Raw genomic sequence first — 26,074 nt, 5'->3', positions numbered from 1 at the left:
AAGAGTGAGTCCTGATGTAAAACTCAGACTTGAGCTAATAATAGTATATCAATACTGGTTCACCAATTGTTCTAATGTACCACATCAACACAAGAGGTTAATAATAAGGGAAACCGGGGCATAGGTGGGCGGAGCAGGGGAGCATAATACGGGAACTCTGACCTTCAGCTCTAATTTTTCTATAAGTCCAAAACTTCTCTAAAAAATAAAGTTTATTCATTAATTTTTTTAAAAGGAGTAGGACCAGAGACTTGGACTTCCCTGGTGGCTCAGATGGTAAAGCGTCTGTCTACAATGCAGGAGACCTGGGTTTGATCCCTGAGTCGGGAAGATCCTCTGGAGAAGGAAATGGCAACCCACTCCAGTACCCTTGCCTGGAAAATCCCATGGACGGAGGAGTGTCGTAGACTACAATCCACGGGGTCGCAAAGAGTTGGACACGACTGAGGGACTTCACTTTCAATTTCAGGACCAGAGAAGCTGTGTTTTCTGGCCCTCATCCATGGAGCTAGACTCTTCCCAACACACCCATACTCACTCATGACCACATTACAGAGTTGGAGAAAAGTATTAGAAGGCCAAGTGGAAGGGAGTTACTTTAGGGTGTCCTTCTCTAACTTCAATAACTAAGCCCTCCTGGGAGGGGTCTCCCCAGAGCCAGGTGGGACTGAATGAATTGAGTGAGCAGGATGGAGAATGAAATGGTTACTGATATTGTGGCTAGGAGTACCAGGGTAGGATACTTGGAAGACCTGTATCTATTCTAAGACAACAGCAACAAATTCAAGCCCTTTATTCCTCAGCATTTTTTTTTTCTCTTTGGCTTTTCTAATACATATGTGTGCATGTGTATGTGTGTGTGTGTGTTTAATCACTTCAGTCGTGTACAACTCTCTGTGACCCCATGGACTGCAGCCTGCCAGGCTCCTCTGTCATGGGATTCTCCAGACAAGAGTACTGGAGAAGGTTGCCATTTCCTCCTCCAGGGGATCTTCCTGACCCAGGGATTGAACCTGCATCTCTTACATCTCCTGCATTGACAGGCAGATTCTTTATCACCAGTGCCACCTAGGTAGCCCTCTAATACATATAAGCCTTCCTTTTATTACTTACAATACAACTATTCCTTTTCCTGTTACCTAGAGAAAGAACTTGCTGGACTCCTCAAAACAGCAGCATACTGGTTAGGGATGTGAGCCCTGGAGACAAAGAAACTTGAGTATGGGGACTTCCCTAGTGGTCCAGTGGCTGAGACTCCATGCTACCAAGGGAGGGGGCCTAGGTTAGATTCCTGGTCAGGGAACTAGATCCCACATGCCACAACTAAAGATCCTGCATGCTGGAACCAAGGGCCAGAGCAGTCAAATAAATAACTAAAGAAACTTGAGTCTGAAACTAGAGTTCAGTAACTCTGCCATTTTCTAGTTGTGTAAGCATGTAGAATTTACTTAACTACCTTGCCTTTAAGATGGATTCATCATGGTGCCTCCATCAGAAGAGGGAAATGAGATAATGCATGTAAAGAACTGAGTCCAATAACAGCTTAGAAGCAACAGCATAATAAGCAGAAGCTATTATATTTATTATTCCAAATCCTATACTTGTTCCCCAGTGCCATGAAGCCTCTCTGCAGCTGACAGATGGTAATGATTAATGCTGGAAAACAATCAAAGATATTATGGTCTCTGATGCTGTCACTTCTATCTCACAGCAAATGAATCTCATACTATGCTAACCCTTCAGTCCATCACTTCTAAGTCACCCCAAACTACACTTCTCAAATTCTATACTTCCATATATTCCATATTCAAACCTCCATCTGGAAAAATCTATATCAAATCTGTCTTCCCACTTATACCTAGTAGTTGTTATTCAGTCGTTAAGTCATGTCCAACTCTTTGTGACCCCATGGACTGCAGCACGCCAGGCTTCCCTGTCCTTCAGTATCTCCTGGAGTTTGCTCAAACTCATGTCCATTGAGTCAGTTCAGTTCAGTTCAGCTCAGCTGCTCAGTCATGTCCGACTCTTTGCAACCCCATGAACCGCAGCATGCCAGGCTTCCCTGTCCATTACCAACTCCCGAAGTCCACCCAAACCCATGTCAATCTAGTCGATGATGCCATCCAACCATCTCATCCTGTCATCCCCTTCTCCTCCCGCCCTCAATCTTTCCCAGCATCAGGGTCTTTTCCAATGAGTCAGCTATTCTCATCAGGTGGCCAAAGTATTGGCGTTTCAGCTTTAACATCAGTCCCTCCAATGAACACCCAGGACTGATCTCCTTTAGGATGGATTGGTTGGATCTCCTTGCAGTCCAAGGGACTCTCAAGAGTCTTCTCCAACACCACATTGAGTCAGTGATACTATCTAACCATCTCATCCTCTGCCACACTCTTTTCCTTTTGCCTTCAATCTTTCCCAGAATCAGGGTCTTTTCCAATGAGTCAGTTCTTCACATCAGGTGGCCAAAGTACTAGAGCTTCAGCATCAGTCCTTCCAATGTATATTCAGGGTGGATTTCCTTTAGGATTGACTGGCTTGATCTCCTTGCTGTCCAAGGGACTTTCAAGGGTCTTCTCTAGCACTACAATTCAAAAGCATCAATTTTCTGGTGCTCAGCCTTCTTTATGGTCCACCTTTCACATCCGTACATGACTACAAGTCATAGCTTTGACTATATGGACTTTCGTCAGCAAAATGATGTCTTTGCTTTTTCATATGATATCTAGGTTTGTCATAACTTTTCCTTTCAAGGAGCAAGCATCTTTTAATTTCCCTTATACCTTGTGGTAGCCACCTCAATCTACTTGAATAAAATCAGTAAGTGTATATAATGTATAAAGTGCATCAGTAAAAGACAATGACAATAACCCCTTCAAATGTTATGAGAAGTGTTTACCCCGAGAAAATGCCAGAGGTAATTTTGTTTGCAAAGGTAAGTTTGCTCTCAACTTGTCCCTTTTTCGGGGGCCCTCTCTCCCTCACCAGAGCCCTATCGAGGCTAGATGCCTTGGTGAGGTGGTAGCTGATAAATGTTTAAAATGCTGGACTTTCTGGAGATATCTGCTCATAAATAGGGCATTCTTAAGAACCAGGGGAGCCCTTGGATTTTAAGGGAATGATTAAGGATTTTAAGGAATCTAGCTCTTTAGCTCCTGCTTGGGAAAAATCTGGGACAAGAAAACTTTTCTGATATTTTCTACATCCTGCCAACATGATTGTCTGTCTAAGGTCAACCTGTAAAATTTCACCAAAATGTCTTAAAAGCCCCAGCCACCATAGCTAGGTTCACAAAAATTTCATTCCAGAGCCATAGCACTGAAAATCTTCCCAAGATGTCATCAAATTAGTTCTATTTTGACCAAGATTTCTCCTAAGCTCTCTGGCTGCACGGCTGGTGAGTTGACTCCAGAAGGGCCATAGATATTTGATTAAGCCAACAGGTGTTGCAGTTTATCTGGGGACCACAAAAGCAATTAGAATAGCGGGGGAAGTCTGATTAACTTCATTATTGCTGGTGCTGAGCCAAGAAGAGAGTTGCCATACACAATATTAATGAAAAGCCATTCCAGAACAGAAAAATGCAAGTAATGTTTCAGCTGCTGATTTTCTGTCACCAACCCAGCAAAGCTGAGTGAAATAGCAAATCTTTCTCTGCCAGTCACTTCAACGTGCCACAGTTGCCAGCTAACCAAATGGAACTTAAAGCCATGTTTTATTGTTGCCTGTCTTACTCATTAACAATAGCAGGAGGACAATATTTCAAAATAATTACAGAAGTGAAAGGTAGTAATTAGCAGTACAAATTAGCTATTAAGTGATTCCAAAATTTCAAAGTGAGAAGATGACCTTTTCACTTCTTACCTGGCAGTGATAAATTGGGTTCTGATTTGAGAAGAAAAATAAAGCCCTCTAACACATTATGGATTTTATTCACCTTCCAATGGGAACTGAGCCAAGTTAATTAAAAATATGGTAGAAAGCAGGAATTTCAGGATGTCCCTGGGTGGCTTTCTCACCTGCCTACCTGGAAGGGTCACCTTCCTCTTCAGCCCATCCTCAGCACCTTCCCTCATTGTTATGAGAAGGAAAAATGGGAATTCCTAGTGCATGATATTTTATTTAATTACTGGATGACCTGGTAAACCTGTGTTTGTCGTGACAACATTTCCCACTCTAATTAAAAATTATTGGCTGAAGATACACACGCTGAGTGTTCATTAATTCCTCTAACAAATAATTTCACTTTACAGTAAACATGGCATTGTAGTCCCAATCTTGGATATTTTCCATCTAAAAATGTTGCCAAGTTATTCTTGCCATTTTACCTGCTGAGCAAAACTACACAGATCCCACCATGAAGAGCTAACCAGACCCCTCACCTCTATTAACCTGCAGTCATGCTAAGCACCTTCCATTGCTGCTTCTCCTGGAAAAGGTACCCTTGGCTCAAGAACTGTGTATTTCTCTTATATGCTAAAGTCTCTTTTGCCACCGCAGTCTTGACGCAATTGCAATCTAGGCTACTTCTTTAAAAGTCAACATATGAAAACATTTTTTCTGCACTGATGAGGCCGAAGATTTTGAAGTGAGAAGGCACAGTGCCACGGGTGGGGGTGGGGGTTGGCACGGAGACAAAGGTGATGATCTCTTTAACACAAAGCAGAAGATGAACACAGTGATTCATGCTATACCCACGGGGCTTCCACCTGAGAGCGCAACTCAGAATCACCAAACTGCAGAAGCAAAAAGGACCTCAGATGTAATTAAGCTTAAACTGCCTTACTTATAAATGACAGGACAAAGACTATTAATGCATATATGTGGAATCTAGAAAAATGGTACAGATGAACCTATGGGCAGGGCAGGAATAGAGACACAGACGTAGAGGACACACATGGACATGACGGTGGGGAAGGAGAGGGCAGGACAAATTGGGAGAGTGGGACTGACCTATATACACTGCTGCTGCTGCTGCTGCTGCTGCTGCGTCAGTTCAGTTGTGTCCAACTCTGTGAGACCCCAGAGACGGCAGCCCACCAGGCTCCCCCATCCCTGGGATTCTCCAGGCAAGAACACTGGAGTGGGTTGCCATTTCCTTCTCCAATGCATGAGAGACGGCAGCCCACCAGGCTCCCCCATCCCTGGGATTCTCCAGGCAAGAACACTGGAGTGGGTTGCCATTTCCTTCTCCAATGCATGAAAGTGAAAAGTGAAAGTGAAGTCGCTCAGTCGTGTCCGACTCCTATATACACTACCATGTGTGGAACAGAGAGCTAGTGAGAAGTAGCCGCACAGCACTGGGAGCTCAGCCCAGGGTTCTGTGATGACCTAGAAGAGTGGGACAGGGTGGGGAAGGGAGGCCCAAGAGGGAGGGGACTTTTGTGTACATATAACTGACTCACTTCATTGTATAGCAGAAACTAACACAACATTGTAAACCAATTATACTTCAACTGAAAAAAGACTCATAGTAAACAGGTTTTGCCCATCAGCACACAGCTACCTGGGGGCAGAGCCAGCCTAGATCCCAGGTCATCACCTGGTTCTGGGTCCAGGGCTTCTTGTGCCTACCTGCTGCTCTTTCAAAGGTTCCCCCTCCCCAAGCTGGAGATAAAGTGCAAGTTTCATTATTTGCAGATTTCATATTTGCAAATTCTCCTACTTGCTAAAATGCATTTGGAACCCCAAAATCAATACCCGCAGCACCTTCACAATCGCTCATGAACATGCACACAGAGCAGAAAAAAGTTTGAGCCACCTGGCATGCCAAGCCATCTCAGCCGAGGTCTAACAAAGATACCCTCTGCCTCCTTGTTGCAGCTCTTACACTAAACAAATGTCCTTTATGTGGCCTATTTCTTTCCACTTTTTTATATTTTGTGTTTTTTGCTTGGTGATTTCACTGTTTAAAATGACATAGTGCTGAAGCACTGTCTAGCATTTCTAAGTGTAAGAACGTTGTGAGGAGACACAGAGAAAACACGTGTCTAACACGTGTTAGATACGCTTCCTTCTGGGCATGAGTTATAATGCTGTTCACTGAATTCAGTATTACTTAATCCACAGTCTATATTAAATAAGATGCCATTAAACAGAAACACACATAAAACAAGGTTATGTATTAACTGGCTGACAAAGTTCTTCTGACCGGAGGTTTGCAGGAAGCTAACCCTGTACTTCCCCTAGCAGCAATGGCTCAGAATTCGCTCACTCAGGGCTCACGGCAACTCTAGACCATAACTACCATGAACAGAGCTTCCTAGGTGGTGCTAGTGGTAAAGAACCCTCCCGCCAATGTAGAAGACATAAGAGATGTGGTTTCCATCCCTGGGTCGGGAAGATCCCCTGGAGGAGAGCATGGCAACCCACTCCAGTATTTGCCTGGACAGAATAGCCTGGACAGAAGAGCTCATGGACAGAAGAGCCTGGCAGGGCTACAGTCCATAGGGTCGCAAAAAGTCAGACACGACTGAAGTGACTTAGCGTGTATGCATGCACCATGAATAGTAAGAATCACCCATATATTTGAATAGGCCATCAGATGATGAGGGCTTCCCTGATAGCTCAGTTGGTAAAGAACCCGCCTGCAGCGCAAGAGACCCCGGTTCGATTCCTGAGTCAGGAAGATCCACTGGAGAAGGGATAGGCTACCCACTCCTGTATTCTTGGGCTTCCTTGAAGGTTCAGCTGGTAAAGAATCTGCCTGCAATGTGGGGGACCTGGGTTTGATCCCTGGCTTGGGAAGATCCCCTGGAGAAGGGAAAGGCTACCCACTCCAGTATTCTGGCCTGCAGAATTCCATGGACCATATAGTCCATTGGATCACAAAGAGTCAGACATGACCACACAACTTTCACTTTCAGATGATGGCTTAAAAATGTTAAAACAATACAGGAAAGGTAGGACAATCCCAAGGTCATGGGCAGGTGCATCTGGGAGATGAGGCAGACTCCCTGTGGGTGCTCACTCTTATCAGTGGTTCTTGGTTTGTAAGTATTTATGGGGCAGAACCAGGTCCCTCAATTGAGCATCGTGTACTAGCATCATGTACCTATTACTGAGCATGTGCGGTGCCTCTATTAGGAAATGAATGATCTAGGGTGATTTCTGAGAGCAGAGTAGCAAGCATAGAAATTCAAGAGAGCAGAATCGCAGCTGATGTGTACATTAGCCTCTCTGCCTCAGACACTCTCTCCCACAAATGCTACTGGGATTCACTCCAGGCTTTCTTTTAGCTGAGTCTCCTATGACCCTGACAGTGGCACTACTCTTTGATTCTTGCAAGAAAAGCACATTGAGAAGCTGTCTCCTGGGAAGTCACAGTGAAAAGTATGGTTTTAAAGAACTCCATTGATGCTCAGCATTTAAGTGCATGTTTCCAAAAAAATGTTAGCAGACACACACCATATTTGGAAGAACATATACCAACCATCAGCAATGGTTTTTTTTATGGAGGACAGAATTACTAGGGACTTTCACTTTGTCCATTATTTATTTCTGCAATGTTTTGGTTCTTTGTGAAAAGCGTCTATTACCTTTTGCATGGACTGAATTATTTTCCCCCTTAAAAAATGTTGAACCTCTAACCTCCAGTGTGACTGTATTTTGAGATAGGGCTAAGAGGAGGGGATAAAGGTTAATGGGTGTGATAAGGATGGAGCCCTAGTCCAACAGGGCTGATGTCCTTATAAAAAGATGAACAGACCCCAGAACTCACTTTTTCTGCCATGTGAGGACACAGCAAGAAGCTGTCTGCAACAGGGAACTATATTCAATATCCTGTGATAACTCATAATAGAAAAGAATATGAAAAAGAATATATGTATAATGTATAACTGAACCACTTTGCTGTACAGGAGAAATTAACACAATATAGCAAAAATCAACTATATTTCAATAAAATTTTGTTTGAAAGATTCGAAAAAAGGAAGCTGTCTACAAGCCAGGAAGCAAGTTCTCACCAAATCAACTCGCACCTTGATCTTAGACTTCCTGGCCTCCAGAACTGTAAGAAAATAAATGTGTTTTGTTTAAGCCACCCAGTCAGTGGAATTTTGTTTTGACAGCTGGAGCTGAGTAATACATCTTTGTAAGCAGAAGGAGAAAAGATATATTTAATAATTAAATACACACGCACTTGCAGAGCTCAGACAAATACACTCAGTGCTGACCCAGCTGACGTTTTTGTTTTGTATTTAGCAAATGTGTGATCCCAATGAACTATTCTAAATATATCATTAAACATTGAAAGGTAGCATCTATACAGAAGTGAAAAGCCCCTGAGCTCGATCATTTCTGTTTTGCTTGACAGTGTTCTTCCCTAGGGCATATTTTGTGAAAATTGAACTCAAACATGTAATCAAATCAATTCCGAACAACTCACATAGTTCTCTGTGTATTCTATCACCCTTAAAGATATCCCACAGGCAGAATTTCAGTTCTACCATGGTCCACTCCAGTGGCCACTCTGGAAATCTCTGCAAAGACCATCAGCTGCCCTCCTCTTCCAGCCAGGCTGGCATCTGAGTAAGGCCTGGGAACTTTGGAACCAGGCAGCAAACACATAACTTTTCAAAAGAAACCAATGCACCACACCCATTAAAATGACTACTATCGACAACTGGAAAATAACAAGTGTTAGCAAGGAGGTGGGGCAACTGGAACGCTCATGCTCTGTTGAGGGGAATGTAAAATGGTGCGGTCACTGTGGAAAGCAGTATGGCCGTGAAACCATGTACAAGCCTCTGTGTCCTCGTCTTTTGAAGCAAAATGCTGACTTGGGAAGTATGAAGACATGGAAACAAAGAATAGCTACTGGGCTAAGGAGCTGGTAACAATTTAGACTATAATTCTGCCACATAACAGAATCACCAAACTCCAGTTTCCTGATAGATAGAGGCCTGACACACATTCCCAAGTTGTTTTTACAGGAAGCAGACCCCTCTCCAGGTGAAAACTGCTGATGGCAAGAACACAGACCCTAAACTAGTTGAAACCAGAAGGCTGATGACGCTTGAAACTTCACCTTGATGCCAACCAATCCAAGAAGTGTCCACGACCTGGTCACACCCCGCTCCTTGGACACTGGAAAGCCCCTCACAACCCCTTCCAGGGTGGGTCACACGGTCTTCAGGGTGTTAACCCACTGTGGCCCCCTTTGCCTGGCAAAGCAATAACAGCTACTCTTTTCTACTTCATCTAAAGCTCTGTTTCTATTCAGCGCTGGTGAACGGAGACCGAGTTTCAGCAACAAAAGTTACTTAAAAAATTAAAAATAGTGACAATGGGTAGTTCAGTGAGTGGGATGTGTCAGGGTCACTGGGGATGGAACTCTCTGCCCACTCATTCCTGCTGGTGATCATTTGTCTGTTCAGGGCCACAAACCACAGACCAGGGAATGAGGACCAGGAACCAGACCTAGTAACATTTTTCTCCAACATCCCTAGGCAAAGTACGCCTGCTGGGGAGAGGACAGATTGCTCCCGCTCAATGCTGGGCCAGTTCCTAGCATCAGTGGCTTCCAAGGTTCATGGAGGGCCACCCTCAGTTGGCTCAAATGTGTCGAAAAATTTTCACCATCGTCTTGGGTCAATATCCCAACATTTACACATGCATGAAGAAAGTTTTGTTTTGTTTTTTTTAACCCCTTGCTGCCCCTGCAATGAAAGAACATCCACAAATGAGATGAATAAACACAGAGTAATATTTAACATTAAAAATACAACTACCATATGATCCAGCAATCCTACTTCTGGGTATATGTATCCTAATGAATTGAAAGCCAGGTCTCACAGAGGTATTTGTACATCCAAATTCATGGCAGCATCATTCACAATAGTCAAGAGGTAGAAGCCACTCAAGTGTCTCTCAACAGGTGGATGGATAAACAGAATATGGTCGATACATTCAGTGGAGTATTATCCAGCCTTTAAAAGGAAGAGAATCTGACACATGCTGCAACATGGATGAACCCTAAAGACTGGCGGGAATGGAGGAATGGAGGTAGTAACTACCAGGGCCACTCAAGGGCTTCTGGGGAAATGATATTGCCTTGATTCTTGCCTTGATTCTTGCCTTGGGTGCTGGTTACACAGGTGTGTTTACTTCATGACAATTTTTCAAGCTTAGGAGACTAAGGATATGTAAATATGTGTATTATAATTCTATTAAAAGCTTTTTCAGAAATTTCCAAAGTGAATGCAAAACTTCAAGCTACAGCCACAGTGGATCAACTGACCGGAAGCCAGGAGGGATTGAGAAACAAAGCAGAATTCAGGCTTGGGAGATCCAGCCACGTCCAGATTTCCAAACAATTGATACAGGTGCTTCTGAGCTGTCGAGCTGGACCCCACGTGCTCAGCCAGGTGTTCTCTACCCTGGTGCATGTTGGAATTCCCTGAGGAGCTTTAACAGTCCCCGGTGCCTGGGCCCTGCCCTTAAGGATTGTAGTGTAACTAGCCTGGGCAGCAGCCTTGGCATCAGATTTTCAAAGGCTCACAAGTGTTCTGTGAGCATCCAAAGCTAAGTACCACAGCTCCGGGGACCAGGTTAAATCCTTTACATCATTATCTCTAATCCCTTCACTCTTCTACAAGATGATAAAATGAAGCTCTGAGAAACTGTCTTTTTCTGAGACCACACAGCAAATAAAGAGCCAAGGTGGATTAAAAGTCTGTCGGTCTACAAAGACTGCTACCGCCATAATACTATCTAGAGTTGTTCAAAGTCATGAGTTTTATTATAAATGATTTGCAAACTTGCCATGTGTTTTTTGCCTGGAGAATCCCAGCGACGGGGGAGCCTGGTGGGCTGCCATCTATGGGGTCGCAGAGTCAGACACAACTGAAGCAACTTAGCAGCAGCATCTGTTTTTTATCTGGCTCTTATCCTCGCCAGCTTCTTCATACTACAAAAGAAAGTGAAAGTGGTAGTCACTTAGTCATGTCCCACTCTCTGCAACCCCGTGGACCTTAGCCTCCTCCGTTCCTCTGTCCATGGGATTTCCCAGGTAAGTATACTGGAGTGGGTAGCCATTCCCTTCTCCAGGGGATCTTCTTGACCCAGGGATTGAACCCAGGTCTCCTGCATTGCAGGCAGATTCTTTACCATCTGAGTCACCAGGGAAGCCCTCTTCATACATATTCCTGCTTAAACTTCTGAGAAGTCTTTCCTCTTCTCTTAGTCCTCCACCCACACACACTTAACCACCCCCAGCTCTCATTTCTATCACAGTCGAAAATGGCCCAGCAATGCATTTCTTTTCTTGTTTTGTTTCCTTCCCTACTAAATGGTAACCTCCAGGGGAGCGGGAATGCATCTGTTTTCCTCCCTAATGAATTCCAAACACTTAGCACAGTGCCTGAAATTTCATAAGAACTAAATAACTCACCGCTGTATAATAAATGAACCACTCAATACCGAAGTGTGTCACTCAAAGCCGGTGGAAATGGGGCATCCCCTCCTCTCGTAGGCCCCCTAGAGGCCACTGAAGTGAATGCACCTCTCCACATGAACACTAGGGAGGACCCAGCGTCATCCACAGAAAATACAGAGGAGAAAATAGAAAAACAAGAGGCAGAGATGAAAACCCAGAGGTGGAGACAGCATCTCACCACAGGCAGCAAATCACACACGCAGCTCCCATCTGTCTCCAGACAATCTTGGTTATTCCCCACATCGCTCAGTTTATCCAGGGGCTGCAGAAGAGACAGATGTTGCTGAAGCTCAACCCCAGCTCCTCGGGGGGGCACCCCCGGGAGTTCACCTGCAGCTGCGGGAAACATCACAGGAAGCATCTCTTGTAATCTGGCCCCCTGGGCGCTGGCTCCATTGTAAGCAGGCACAACCCAGAAGGATGAGGGGCTTAACCTTGCCACTGCCCCTCCTCTGGACAACCAAAGGGAGGGGAATCCAAGGACAAACACCCCAGGCCCTTGTCCTCTGCCAGGCTGATCTTTCAGAGGTCCTGCAGAGGGTCCCCGTGGGATTGAGACCCTGGCGCTCACCTAGGGTACCCGCTCATTCCCACACTTGAGGGAAGGAGGGAAGAAGCAGAGTCCTGCCTAGAGTGAGTTGTTTTCTTTGCATTTCCCACAAAAACTTAGGGATTCACGCAGTGCTTAGGGATGACCTCTCATGGAACTCAGAACTCTGGAGGCAACAGCAGGGCAGCCTTCACCGCAGAGCAGAGCGGGGAGTCCCTGACCTTCGATCCAAGTGCAGACAGGCCCCAGGGGCTGCAGAGATGCTGGGGTGGGCACGCTATGTTCTCAGGGACTTAACCTCTGCCTGGGAGGCACTGGCACAAACCGTCACTATTCCCATGTCCAGACGGACAGCAAAAACTGACTGCAGACAAGCAGCCAGGCTATGAGAAGTCCCCCTTCTGACGATTTCTGTGGCAGACACAGAGAACCCAGCTGCGTTCCCCTTCACACTGAGAAGCTGGATCTGAGTGTCAACACACAAGACCCCTCATGGGAATTCGTTGTCCTTCTAAGCACATCCAGGTTAACTGGGCAAGAAAACCATGTTCTGAAGTTCTTAGGGATCCTAGTTTAGTCCAAAGTAGAAATTCCCTCCCTGGTTCAGGGCAAAAACTGGTGTCCCCTGAGCAGTGTTTGTCCCATGAATGTGTTCATTGGTGGGGGGGGGGGGGGGGGCTGGATGAGGATGATAAAATGAGATTTCCTACGGAAATAGGAATTTCTAGTTTTTCTTGAAAAAAATCAAAGGGTCTGGCCAACCTGGGCCCACACTCTCACCTGGGAAGTATTGGCCAGAACCAAACAGTGGCTGCCTTTTCGAAATAGTACAAGGGCAGGGGAAGAAGCAGGGAGGGTTAACTGGGAGACTGGGATTGACATATATACACAATTGATACCATGTATAAAATACATAACCAATGAGAACAGACTGTATAGCTCAGGGAGCTCTACTCAGTGCTCTGTGGGGACCTAAATGGGAAGGAAATCCAAAAAAGAGGGGCTATGTGTATACATATAGCTGGTTCACTTTGCTTTACAGTAGAAACTAACTCAGCATTGTAAAACAACTATGCATGTGTGCATGCCACGTCACTTCAGTCGTGTCCAACTCTTTGCAACCCCACGAGGCTCTTCTGTCCATGGGATTCTCCAGGCAAGCATACTGGAGTGCGTTGCCATTTCCTGTTCCAGGGGATCTTCCCAGCCCTGGGATTGAACCCCGAATCCCCTGCATTGGCAGGGGGATTCTTTATCACTGAGCCACCAGGGAAGTCGTAAATACCTACTTTAGCCACGCTCTAAATAATAACATGCATGAAATCATGGTTTTGGAGTGCCAGTTTAATTTTCCTGTTAAACACTGAGATAAACATAAACCTTTTAAAATCTTTAAACGTCACTTATACCATCTCAAATTGTCTTGCCTAACATATTTGCTAGGGTGATGCCAATAATTATAATAAATAACCAAAAACATAATGGCTCCAACACAATCGATGTTTATTTCTTGCTCTCGTGGCAGTCCTGGCAGATGAACTGGGCGGCAGGCCCAGGTTCCTCCACACAGCCCAGCTGTGCCCTCTTTAACACAAGGCTGCTCAGGTCACCCTATGGGTCACGTCCACTCCAGCCAGCCTGTGGGAGAAAAGAACATAGAAGGGCATGCACTGTTGCCATGGCCAAGTCAGAAGGGGGTGCCCTTCATGTCCACTCAGTTTCCTAGGCTAGATTCCAGCCCTGTGTTACACCTTCCAGAGAGGCTGGGAGAGGGGATATAGCTAAGTTACAGGAGAAAAAGAGAAAACTCTAAGCTGTGTTATAGCCCATTTCATTTACATCTATTCCTTACTAATGTCTGGGCAGTCTGAAGGCAAGGAAAAGAGACTTTGCATCCCTGTACTCTCTCACGATTCCTGACAGTGTGGCTAAATAAGTATTCATTCCACGGTCAACAGAACAATCTTTTCAGGACAGCAACATTCCATTAAACAGCAAACAAGATGTTGTTCCAAACTGTCTTTTTTAGTTACAAGAGCCAATTTAGTGGGAAACAGAAGGAACCATTAACATGAGAGAGCTCCAAGTAAGACCAGATTCTATCTAATGGGGAAACTTAGTCTTTCTTAAGCCAAAGCAGAGTTAAGAAACACTGTCACCGATGCTCTCCAGAAGCACAGAGGGGATGATGCTAGAGATCTTCTTCTGGACATCAGGGGAAAAAAAGACCAAGAAAACCTCTAGAAGAATAGAAAAATGCTTCCACTTGGTAACAGAAAAGAACAGAGCTGAATGGATTTAGAATATAAAGCACACCTTCTAAAATCAACAAATACCTTTTTTTGCACAATTAAAACTCAGAGTAGAAATGGCAGAGAAAGAAGGGAAGAGCAATTTTCTTGTAAATCACAAACTCTAGGAGGTGATGATGTATCGCACTATCACATTTCAAGTGGTGTCCTGGGAAGAAGTCAGTAAAAATAATTTATAAAAAAGAAATTGAGGAGAGATAAAAGGAAATGAAGAAAGTAGAGAAAACCACTAGACCATTCAGGTATGACCTAAATCAAATCCCTTATGACTATACAGTGGAAGTGAGAAATAGATTTAAGGGACTAGATCTGATAGAGTGCCTGATGAACTATGGACTGAGGTTGGTGACATTGTACAGGAGACAGGAATCAAGACCATCCCCAAGAAAAAGAAATGCAAAAAAGCAAAATGGCTGTCTGAGGAGGTCTTACAAATAGCTGTGAAAAGAAGGAAAGCCAAAAGCAAAAGAGAAAAGGAAAGATATACCCATTTGAATGCAGAGTTCCAAAGAATAGCAAGGAGAGAGAAGAAAGCCTTCCTCACCTATCAATGCAAAGAAATAGAGGAAAACAATAGAATGGAAAAGACTAGAGATCTCTTAAAGAAAATTAGAGATACCAAGAGAACATTTTATGCAAAGATGGGCTCAATAAAGGACAGAAATGGTAGGGACCTAACAGAAGCAGAAGATATTAAGAAGAGGTGGCAAGAATAGAATACAGAAGAACTGTACAAAAAAGATCTTCACGACCCAGATAATCATGATGGTGTGATCATTCACCTAGAGCCAGACATCCTGGAATGTGAAGTCAAGTGGGCCTTAGGAAGCATCACTATGAACAAAGCTAGTGGACGTGATGGAATTCCAGTTGAGCTCTTTCAAATCCTGAAAGATGACGCTGTGAAAGTGCTGCACTCAATATGCCAGCAAATTTGGAAAACTCTGCAGTGGCCACAGGACTGGAAAAGGTCAGTTTTCATTCCAATCCCAAAGAAAGGCAATCCCAGAGAATGCTCAAACTACTACCACACAATTGCACTCATCTCACACGCTAGTAAAGTAATGCTTAAAATTCTCCAAGTCAAGCTTCAGCAATACGTGAACCATGAAATTCCAGATGTTCAAGCTGGTTTTAGAAAAGGCAGAGGAACCAGAGATCAAATTGCCAACATCCGCTGGATCATGGAAAAAGCAAGAGAGTTCCAGAAAAGCATCTATTTCTGCTTTATTGACTATGCCAAAGCCTTTGACTGTGTGGTTTACAATAAACTGTGGAAAATTCTGAAAGATATGGGAATACCAGACCACCTGGCCTGCCTCCTGAGAAATCTGTATGCAGGTCAGGAAGCAACAGTTAGAACTGGACATGGAACAACAGACTGGTTCCAAATAGGAAAAGGAGTATGTCAAGGCTGCATATTGTCACCCTGCTTATTTAACTTATATGCAGAGTACATCATGAGATATGCTGGGCTGGAAGAAGCACAAGCGGGAATCAAGATTGCTGGAAGAAATATCAATAACCTCAGATATGCAGATGACACCACCCTTATGGCAGAAAGTGAAGAACTAGAGTCTCTTGATGAAAGTGAAAGTGAAGAGTGAAAAAGTTGGCTTAAAGCTCAACATTCAGAAAACTAAGATCATGGCATTTGGTCCCATCACTTCATGACAGATAGATGGGGAAACAGTGGAAATAGTGGCTGACTTTATTTTTCTGGGGTCCAAAATCACTGCAGATGGTGACTGCAGCCATGAAATTAAAAGACACTTACTCCTTGGAAGGAAAGTTATGACCAACCTAGACAGCATATTAAAAAGCAGAGACAATACTTTGCCAACAAAGATCTGTTTAGTCAAGGCTATGGTTTTTCCAGTGGTCATGTATGGATGTGAGAGTTGGACTATAAAGAAAGCTGAGCAGCGAAGAATTGATGCTTTTGAACTGTGGTGTTGGAGAAGACTCTTGAGAGTCCCTTGGACTGCAAGGAGAGCCAACCAGTCCATCCTAAAGGAGATCAGTCCTGAGTGTTCATTGGAAGACTGATGCTGAAGCTGAAACTCCAGTACTTTGGCCACCTAATGAGAAGGGCTGACTCACTAGAAAAGACTCTGATGCTGGGAAAGATTGAGGGCAGGAGGAGAAGGGGACGACAGAGGATGAGATGGTTGGATGGCATCACCGACTCAGTAGACATGGGTTTGGGTGGACTCCGGGAGTTGGTGATGGACAGGGAGGCCTGGCGTGCTGCGGTTCATGGGGTCTCAAAGAGTCGGACACAACTGAGCGACTGAACTGAACTGAACTGAAAAGGAAACGAACACCCCAAAGCAGACACTGTCAGCAGCACTTTAAAGAGTCAATAATTATTGACAGTTCAGCACTTGCACAATGATAAATAGCTGGTGACACAGGCTTTACATAGCTGTGCTGGCGGCTCAGGCGGTAGAGAACCTGCCTGCAATGCAGGAGGCCTGGGTTTCATCTCTGGGTTGAGAACATACCCTGGAAAAGGGAATGGCTCCCCGCGCCAGTATTCTTGCCCGGGAAATCCCATGGACAGAGGAGCCTGGCAGACTATAATCCATGGGGCTGCAGAGAGTTGGACACAGCTTAGCAACTAACACACAGGCTTTATAAGCATACCAGTGTTTATAATATGAAAACATGCTATCAAATCATTTTCTAATGCAGACATGAGAGAGAAATAAGAAGTGTAGCTATCGGACAAAGAATTAGGGTCTGTCCTTTGTACCAGGTACATGGGAGAGTGTATCAGTTTTCTATTCCTGCTGTAACAAATTACCACAAATATGACTCAGAACAACACAAATTTTTCCTCTTACAGTCCTGCATATCGGTCAAACACAGGTCTCCCATGACTAAGGCCAAGTTGTCAGCAGGGTGCCTCCCCATCTGGGGGCTCCAGAGAGAATCCACAACCTTTGTCTTTTCCACTTTCCACAGGTGTCCACATTCCTTGTCTCATGACCCCGCTCCTCTGTCTGCAAAGCCAGTGGCAGCAAACTGAGTCCTCCAGCTGCCTTCCCGTCTCTGTGATTGCCTCCCTTGAGTCTCTCTCTCACTTTTAAGGTCTCCTGATTACACTGGCCCACCAGGGTAACTCAGGATTATCTCCCTGTTTTAAAGTCAGCTGATTAGCAACCTAACTCCATTTGCAACCTTAATTCCCTCTGGCCATGTGTTATGGACTGAATGCATCCCCTCAAAATTCATAAGCTGAACACCTAACCCCTCGTACTGTGATGGTGTTTGGAGTCAGGACCTTTGGAAGGTGATTAGGTCATAACGGTGGAGCCTTCATGAATGGAATTAGTGCCCTGATAAGAAGAGGCTGGGAGAAGGCAATGGCAACCCACTCCAGTACTCTTGCCTGGCAAATCCCATGGACAGAGGAGCCTGGTGGGCTGCAGTCCATGGGGTCGCTAGGAGTCGTACACAATTGAGCGACTTCACTTTTCACTTTCATGCATTCGATAAGGAAATGGCAACCCACTCCAGTGTTCTTGCCTGGAGAATCCCAGGGACGGAAGAGCCTGGTGGGCTGCTGTCTCTGGGGTCGCACAGATTGGGATGTGACTGAGTGACTTAGCAGCAGCAGCAGTAGCAAGAAGAGGCTAGGCTTCCCTTGTAGCTCAGACGGTAAAGAATCTGCCTGCAATGCAGGAGACCTGGGTTCGATTCCTGGGTTGATTCCTGGAGAAGGAAATGGCAATCTACTCCAATGTTCTTGCCTGGAAAATCCCATGGACAGAGAAACCTGGCAGGCTACAGTCCATGGGGTCGCAAAAGTCAGACACGACTTAGCAACTAAACCACCACCACCACCACCACCAAGAGGCTAGAGAGCTCTATGGCCCTTCCCACTATAGAAGGATATCACAAAAAGTCAGTCATCTGGACCCAGAGGGATGAGATGGGGAGGGAGGTAGGAGGGGGGTTCAGGATGGGAAACACATGTACACTCATGGCAGATTCAAATCGATGTATGGCAAAACCAATATAATATTGTAAAATAAAATTAATTAATTAAAAAAAAGTCAGTCATCCGCAACCCTGAAGAGGGCCCTCTCTGTAACACAACCCTGCTGACATACGCCAACCTTAAACTGTGAGAAATGCTTGCTGGTTAAGCCACCCAGTGAATGGCATTTTTGTTATTGCAGCCTGAACCTCCCAAGAACCATGGAATTTAACATATTACAGGATATAGGGATTAAGACATGAGCATCTTTGAGGGGAACCATTATTCTGCCAACCATAGGGATTATGTTAAATGAGCCACAAACTTTGCTTTTATGACACCTACATGTAAGTAAAGGAAATATTATCCATTCCCCAATAATAACAGCCACGACCAGTTACTGAGTACCATGCTCTGTCCTGAGCAGTGTATCTAGTAACTACAGGGTTAGAAAACTACAGCTCATTACCTGTTTTTGTAAATAAAGTTTTATTGGAACACAGGCACACCACTTGTTTACATACCATCTCTGGCTGTTTTCTCACTACAACAGTACTTGTAACAGAATATATATGACCCACAAGCCTGAAATATTCACTCCGGCCCTTCACAAGAGAAAAACTTGCCAAACCTATGTATCAGCTCATTAAATAACATTTTGCGGTTAATTGTCTTATTATAATCCCCATTTTACAGATCAAAAACCTGAAGCACAGAGAGAAAGGGAACTTGACTCAAATCACACAGCTCACAAGAAAGAGAGTCAGAATTTAAAGGTCCTTTAGCCATTGCTCAGTCGCTAAGTCATGTCCCACTCTTTGTAACCCCATGAACTGCAGCAAATCAGACTTCCCTGACTCTCACTATCTCCTAGAGTTTGCTCAAACTCATGTCCATTGAGTCGGTGATGCCATTCAACCATGTCATCCTCTGTTGTCCCTTTCTCCTGCTCTCAATCTTACCCAGCATCAGGGTCTTTTTTAAGGAGTCAGCTCTTCTCATCAGGTGGCCAAAGTATTGAAGCTTCAGCTTCAGCATCAGTCCTTCCAATGAATATTCAGGATTGACTCTCTGAAGTAACCATACACTAAAGACCCAAACACTGTCTCATCAGAATCCTGCATACGTATTATTGGGCTTCCCAGGTGGCACTAGTGGTAAAGGATCTACCTGCCAATGCAGGAGACGTAAAAGATGCAGGTTCTATCCCTGGGTCAGGAAGATCCCCTGGAGGAAAAAAGGGCAACCCACTTCAGTATTCTTGCCTGAAAAATCTGATGGACAGAGGAGCCTGGCATGCTACAATCCACGGGGTCACAAAACCATCAGACACAACAGAGCAACTTAGAACATAGGTATTATTGTCCTCATTTTAGAGATGTAGAAACGGAGGCTTACAGTCCTACAGCTGATCATGGCAGAGGTAAGGTTCAGGCCCACGTCTGTCTGACTCCATAATGTCTGCTCCCCTGACATGCAGTGATATACAGCATCACTCAAGGGGAACCACCCTTACAGGGTGGGAAACAAGGGAGGCTGCCTGGCCAGTTATATGTGAGTTAGGATTTGAAGAATAAATGAGAATTTGAGCTGCAGAGCTAAGGCTGAAGAATGGGGTATTCCAGGGAAATGGATAGAAAGAAAGAAATCTTGGAGGTTTAAAAAAAAAAAAAATCACTCAGTATGTTTGGTGATCGGTGAGGAGGCTGGAGTTGAGAACTTCAACAAGAGAGCAGTGGAGGTTGGACTGAATTGATGGGAGAACCAAAGTATTTGGATCTTAAATGCCAAGCGATAGTATGGGATTTTATCTGAGGACAGAAAAGAATTTCAAGCTGGAGCTTATCTATCATCATCTATGAAAAGAGAAATAAGGTGATGGTGGAAGAAACGGAAGGAGAAGGAAAAAGGCACTTGGTTAAAGAAGAATCACAGGAGGGTCACAGGAAAGAAAAGATCAAGGAAGACAAAGGCAGACAGGGATCTCTGAGCTGGACGCTAGGTGAAAAGGGTGATGCCATGGATAGAAGAGAGATGAGGGACTTTGCTGGTGGTCCAGTGGCTAAGACTTTGAGCTCCCAATGAAGGGAACACGGGTCAATCCCTGGGCAGGGAACTAAGATCCCACATGCCCCAGGACAGCTAAGACTGCACCCTTCAACTACTGAACCCACACACCACAACTAGAGAAGAGCCCGTGCATCACAACAAAAGATTCCACATGCCACGATGAAGATCCTGTGTGCCTACAACCCAGCACAGCCAAATCAATCAATCAATCAATATTTTTAAAAATTAAAAAAAAAATTTTTCAAGGAGATGAGAAAAAACTGGTTGTAGAGAGTAGCTGACTATTATTTTGGCTTTGGTTCTGCTGTACGCGGGACTCTAGCATTATGTCCAGGTAGGTACACTAGGAGAAGCTGAAAATTCAGAAATAGAGTTCAAGGGACAGCCTTGCATTAGACAGAGCACTAGATGGAGAGGTCTGTGTGTGGAGGTCATGGCTGGAACTGTGGACCTGGACAAGGTCTCTGGTGTCATTCTCTGTGAGATCTGCAAAGGTACACGGACTCTGTGGGTCCTCACCAGCAGCATCTTTGATCTCAGGAGTGGAGACTCCCAACATATAACATCTTTTAGGAGAGCCGAGACTCAGCATGCACACTCAGTCACATAGTCTCGTCTGACTTTTTGCAACCCCATGAACTGTAGCCCACCAGGCTCTTCTGTCCATGGGACTTTCCAGGCAAGAATAGTGGAGTGGGTTGCCATGCCCTCCTCCAGGGGATCTTCCTGATCCAGGGATTGAACCCAAGTCTCCAGCATTTCCTGCACTGGCAGGTGGATTCCTTACCACTGAGCTACCGGGGAAGCCCCCGCTTACTCAGAATCCTCAGTAAGTCCCTGAGGCCTTGTGAGAGTAAAGCCAACAGCTCCTCTTTCAGTGCTCCTTTCTCTGTGTCCCGCCCAGGGCCCTGACGACCCCTTCCCCCACCAGAAGCACAGTTCGGTCCTCGCAATTGGCTGATGTGATTCTGGAATCAAATATATTCTCCACAGAGGATCAAGCTTTTCTGCACTAGCTCTTTTGTGTATATTGTAAAACAACTGCTCTGCTCAGACAGGATGATCAACTGATAGGTCTATGGATGGATCATGAATTTTAAAGTTAGTAACAATGTGTTTAGCATGTTTCACTTGTATAAACGTGCATGGAAACTTGTCATCTCAGCCTATCCTTGTGAGACTCAGCCTGTAAGGGTGAATGTGGGGGTCATTCCAGTTTTACAAATGAAAATAAACTGAGATGAAGAGTCTCTGTGTGGCTCTCCAAGGTGACCTTGTATTCTGTCCCCTCCTCGGTGCCAGAATTTCCAAGTCAGCGCCAAGGGTCAGCGAGAAAGACTAAGCACCTGAGTGCTGAGAGGAGAGTCAGGGGCTATCATGTGACTGCTGATGACAACATGTGCTTCAGACTCTGCCCTGCTCTTCCAATAAAGCTGATTTTTAAAGAATAAGACCATAAAAATTCTACAAGGAAGATAACAGTCTGGCATTGATGGGCTTGCAAGCTATTCTCTGTTGCCTTGAATTTAGCAAGGATAAAGTTTTACACCAAATGCAAGATTTTGTATTTGTATTCCCTTGGGTTCTTTAAAAAAAAAGTCCTTCACTTAGATTAGTAATAAGAACATATGTTCTAAATAATTCCCATGTGGACAACAGATCAGAAACAGCTAACTAACATAACAGCATGACAGTGGCTTCAAAACATGTTGACTTAAGGAAAAAGACTTCAAAGGGAAAAAAACGTTTTTCAAAGGAGATTCTGTTATATTCAAGCAGTCAGAAAGATTTATGAATCTAAGTCTCCTGCATTTAACAGATGACTTGTATGCCTTTAATGTCAACTAGCTCATCTCTACCTACCTCATGTTAGACAAAATTAAGTGAAAGAAGGTATAGAGTAAAATTCAAACGAAATAATTTGATGACTAAAGTGTGCAGGATGAGAGAACATGAATTTATCTATTCATAGGCCCAGTGATCACCCGACATAATCCTCTGAATCAGAATAGAACAAGTGGGTCAGAGTATGATTTCAGCTTTCTAACAAAGTTGCCCAAAGATTAAGGGAGCTTCCTTTGGGCTTCCCTGGTGGCTCAGCAGTAAAGAATCTGCCTGCCACTGCAGGAGACATGGGTTTAATCCCTGGCTCAGGAAGTTCCCCTTGAGAAATGGCAACCCATTCCAGTTTTCTTGCCTGGAACATCCCATGGACAGAGGAACCTGGCAGGCTACCATCCATGGGGTCACAAAGAGTTGGGCACGACTTAGCAACTAAACAACAGAAACCCGGGGACTGGAAAATTCTCTCTCACTGCTAGTGTTCAGGCTCACCAAACTTTCTCTAAGGATAATTCAAAACTTAGAGGGACTTTGGAGAGGCTTGCGTCACAGACCTTCTCTGACTCTAGGAGAAAGGGATTCTAAATGGTGGCTCTCAAAATTATTTTGATCTATGACCACTTGTTGAGGAATCTCTGGCCCTCTGGGAATCTAGGGCTGTACTTTGAGAAAGGATGTAGCCATTCAACCAAGATGTATTGAAGACATACTATCTTCCAGGTACCCTTGTTCAAACTGTTGATTCAACAAATATTTACCCAAGGTTTGCTATGTGCCAGACATTGTACTTGGCCTTGGGCATATAGTGCTGCTGATGGGGATAAGACAAATACATGAGTAAGATACAAAGATTTTTAGGTATTATAAATAAATAAAATAGGGCAATGAGGATGAAAGCCAGTGATTAGGGGGTTCCAGGGGGCCTCCTTTGGATTAAGAGCAGGCTTCCCTGAAATAGCTGTCCTGGGGTTAAGAGGTGAAATACTAGAAGAAGTGAACATCTGAAAAGCAGAAGCCAGAGGAAGAAAGAGCAAGTTCAAAGCTCTGAGGTAGGAACAAAAGAGGGTTATAAGAAGACCAGGGTGGCCAGATATAAGGAGGATAAGAAGTGTGAGCAGGTATAGAGTAAAACCTGACTCCTATAGAGTCAGGTTAGAAGGATGTGCAGGTTGTACTAAGGGGTGCAGACTCCATTCTAAGTTAGATAGACAGCCAGGAGAAGATTCTAAGCAGAGGATCACACTATCCCCTTCACTTGGGACTTCATGAAAAACTGTATAGAGAGGACTTGAACCTGAAAACAGGGAAGAGGAACACTCCTAAAAACAGAGTGGAGAGAGGAGATGACCTCAACCCTGAGCAGAAGGGTGGAAAGGTCTTGGGAAAGGGCTGGGAGAAGACCGCAGAGCGGCGGCCTCTTCAGGAAGGAAGAGTCAGTCCACACGATCTTCTTTGCAAAGCAAAAATAGAAACACAGACGTGGAGAACGAACATGGATACCAAAGGGGGAAGTGGGAGGGGTGGGATGAATTGGGAGATTGGGATCGACACATATGCACTATTGAGAACCATGCATAAAACAGACAACTAATGGGAACCGACTGCACAGCACAGGCAGCTCTACTCAGTGCTCTGTGGTGACCCAAAGGGGAAAGAAATCCAAAAAAGAGGGGGTGTATGTATACGTATAGTTGATTCACTTTGCTATACAGCAGAAACAATACAACATTGTAAAGTAATTGTACTCCAATAAAAAATTTTTAATTAAAAAACATTTTTTTAAGAGAAAGTCTGCAGACCTGAGTTCAATCAGTGATCAGAGGTGGCTCTGCATGAGGTGAAAACCTGGTTCGAGAAGGACAGGATGACGCAGCTACTCTGAGAAGCCTGGGTCCAGAAGTGGGGAGGAGAGTTTGGAAGAAGAAGCCAGCACTCTGGATGCTGTTTTAGCCCCCTTCTTGGGCCAGGCTCTGACCCAAATACCCTGAATTCTAACCCCCTCAGTTCCAAAGCTCCAGAGTCCCCTTCAGCCTCTTGTAGGTTCCTTTAATGGGGTCAGAATGGGGCTTCCTACATGGCTCAGTGGTGAAGAATCCACCTGCCAAGGCAGGAGACATGGGTTTGATCCCAGGGTTTGGAAGATCCCCTGGAGAAGGAAATGCAACCCACTCCAGTATTCTTGCCTGGGAAATCCCATGGATAGAGGAGCCTAGCGGGCTACTCATGGGGTCACAGAGTCGGACACAATTGAAGCAACTGAGCAGGCACGCATGCAATGAGATCAGCATAGGAGAGAAACCACTGCAGAGAGAAGTCCAAAGATGCCCCCACATTACCACTGCTCCTTGGCTACCAAAAACATTTTTCCCAAAGGATATAAGGAGTAACAGTGCCCCCCCCCAAAAGTAGCCATTTGCCCTTGATTTAATATCATAAAAGAATGTATGTCTCCACACCTGACCAAGAGCTGTCATAACCACGGGGCTGTGACTAGCTCATGGGTACAGCGGTACTTGACCCATGAAACTCTTGCAAGACATGCAACACAGAAGGAAGGCAGGCTATGCACTCAGATAGGCTTGGGTTTGAACACCAAACTTGAAAGCTGTTTGACCTTGGGCAAGTTACTCCACCTAGCTGAGCTCTGGGTTCATCTTCTTAAAAGGGGATAAAACCATCAGCTCCTGGAGCTGCCACGTGGAGTGGATGATGTATGCAAACCCTGAGCATGGTACCAGGCACATATAGTAGGTCATTAAAGTTGCTTCCCTTTCTTTCAGCTAGGATCATTGGCAGTTCTTTAAGTTAGCCTGTTTTTTTCCTCTTTCTGTAGACATTTTGAGCTGAGCCACATAAAGGTGAAGGGCGTAGACACCCTGGCACTGCTACACAAAACAAGGTTGAAAAATAATTTACTCTGTATGCCTAGCAGCCTGCCCAGCACACAGGAACTCCCGCAAGTGGTGATGGTCTTCGTTGTCTCCAGCACTGGCGCTGAAGAACAAATACAGAAACAAGATGTCAGATCACCAAGAGCTCTTCTCCCTGCTGAAAACATCTTAAATTTGATCTGCTACTCAAGAAGCCCATCTCTAAGACCAAAACAGAACTTTCTTCATGGAAACAGGCCATTCCAAATTACACTCCTGGCCCCCTTACTTTCCATTTCCCTCACTTCTTAGAACTCTCGAGAAATCTTCCAACCCCTTAATTCGGAAGCTGGAGGCCAGTTTATGCAATCCGATCCTGGCAGAGGGAAGGCCACAGAGACTTTTTCCTATCACAAAATGGGGCTGCATTTTTTCTTTCATAGAAGTCAGGCAGCCACAGGCACTAGACATATGGCTTCATAGCTCAGTTCACTCCACTAGGCGCTGGAGTTAATTGATCTAGGAAAACAGCTCCTGACAGCCCCTGGGTTTTCCCTGTGTGGGTCCTGAGCAGGTAGGAACCATCAGGCCCTTGTGGAGACCTCCAGTATTACCTGTCGATGCTGAACTAAATCACAGAGGAACAGCTTCAGCAGCATCACCTTTACATAAAAGCATTAAGTTAATAACAAACAACGGAAGGAAGAAATTGCTGACCAAGTTTGCAATCACAAGAGATGTACTTGTTCTGCTGCAAAATGAATCCTGGAAAAAGTGCATGAATTTTAAAAGCCAAGTAAAGCTAGTGTCTTGCACATTGGCACAGAAGGGAATTCTTCCTGGATGGATCAAGTAAATGACAGGATCTTATCTCTTTGCAAAAGAAGGGAAGAGGGAAGTGTCCATTTTATCACAGTCAAGGTATTTTTTTAATATTCATTTATTTCACATTCTGTAAGCCCATTATTGACTAGGCTTCAGTATGAGATGGTAGAGATATGGTTA

Source organism: Bubalus kerabau, chromosome 22, assembly GCF_029407905.1.
Source record: "Bubalus kerabau isolate K-KA32 ecotype Philippines breed swamp buffalo chromosome 22, PCC_UOA_SB_1v2, whole genome shotgun sequence".
Taxonomy (NCBI): domain Eukaryota; kingdom Metazoa; phylum Chordata; class Mammalia; order Artiodactyla; family Bovidae; genus Bubalus; species Bubalus kerabau.
Note: the sequence above shows the minus strand (reverse complement) of the source record.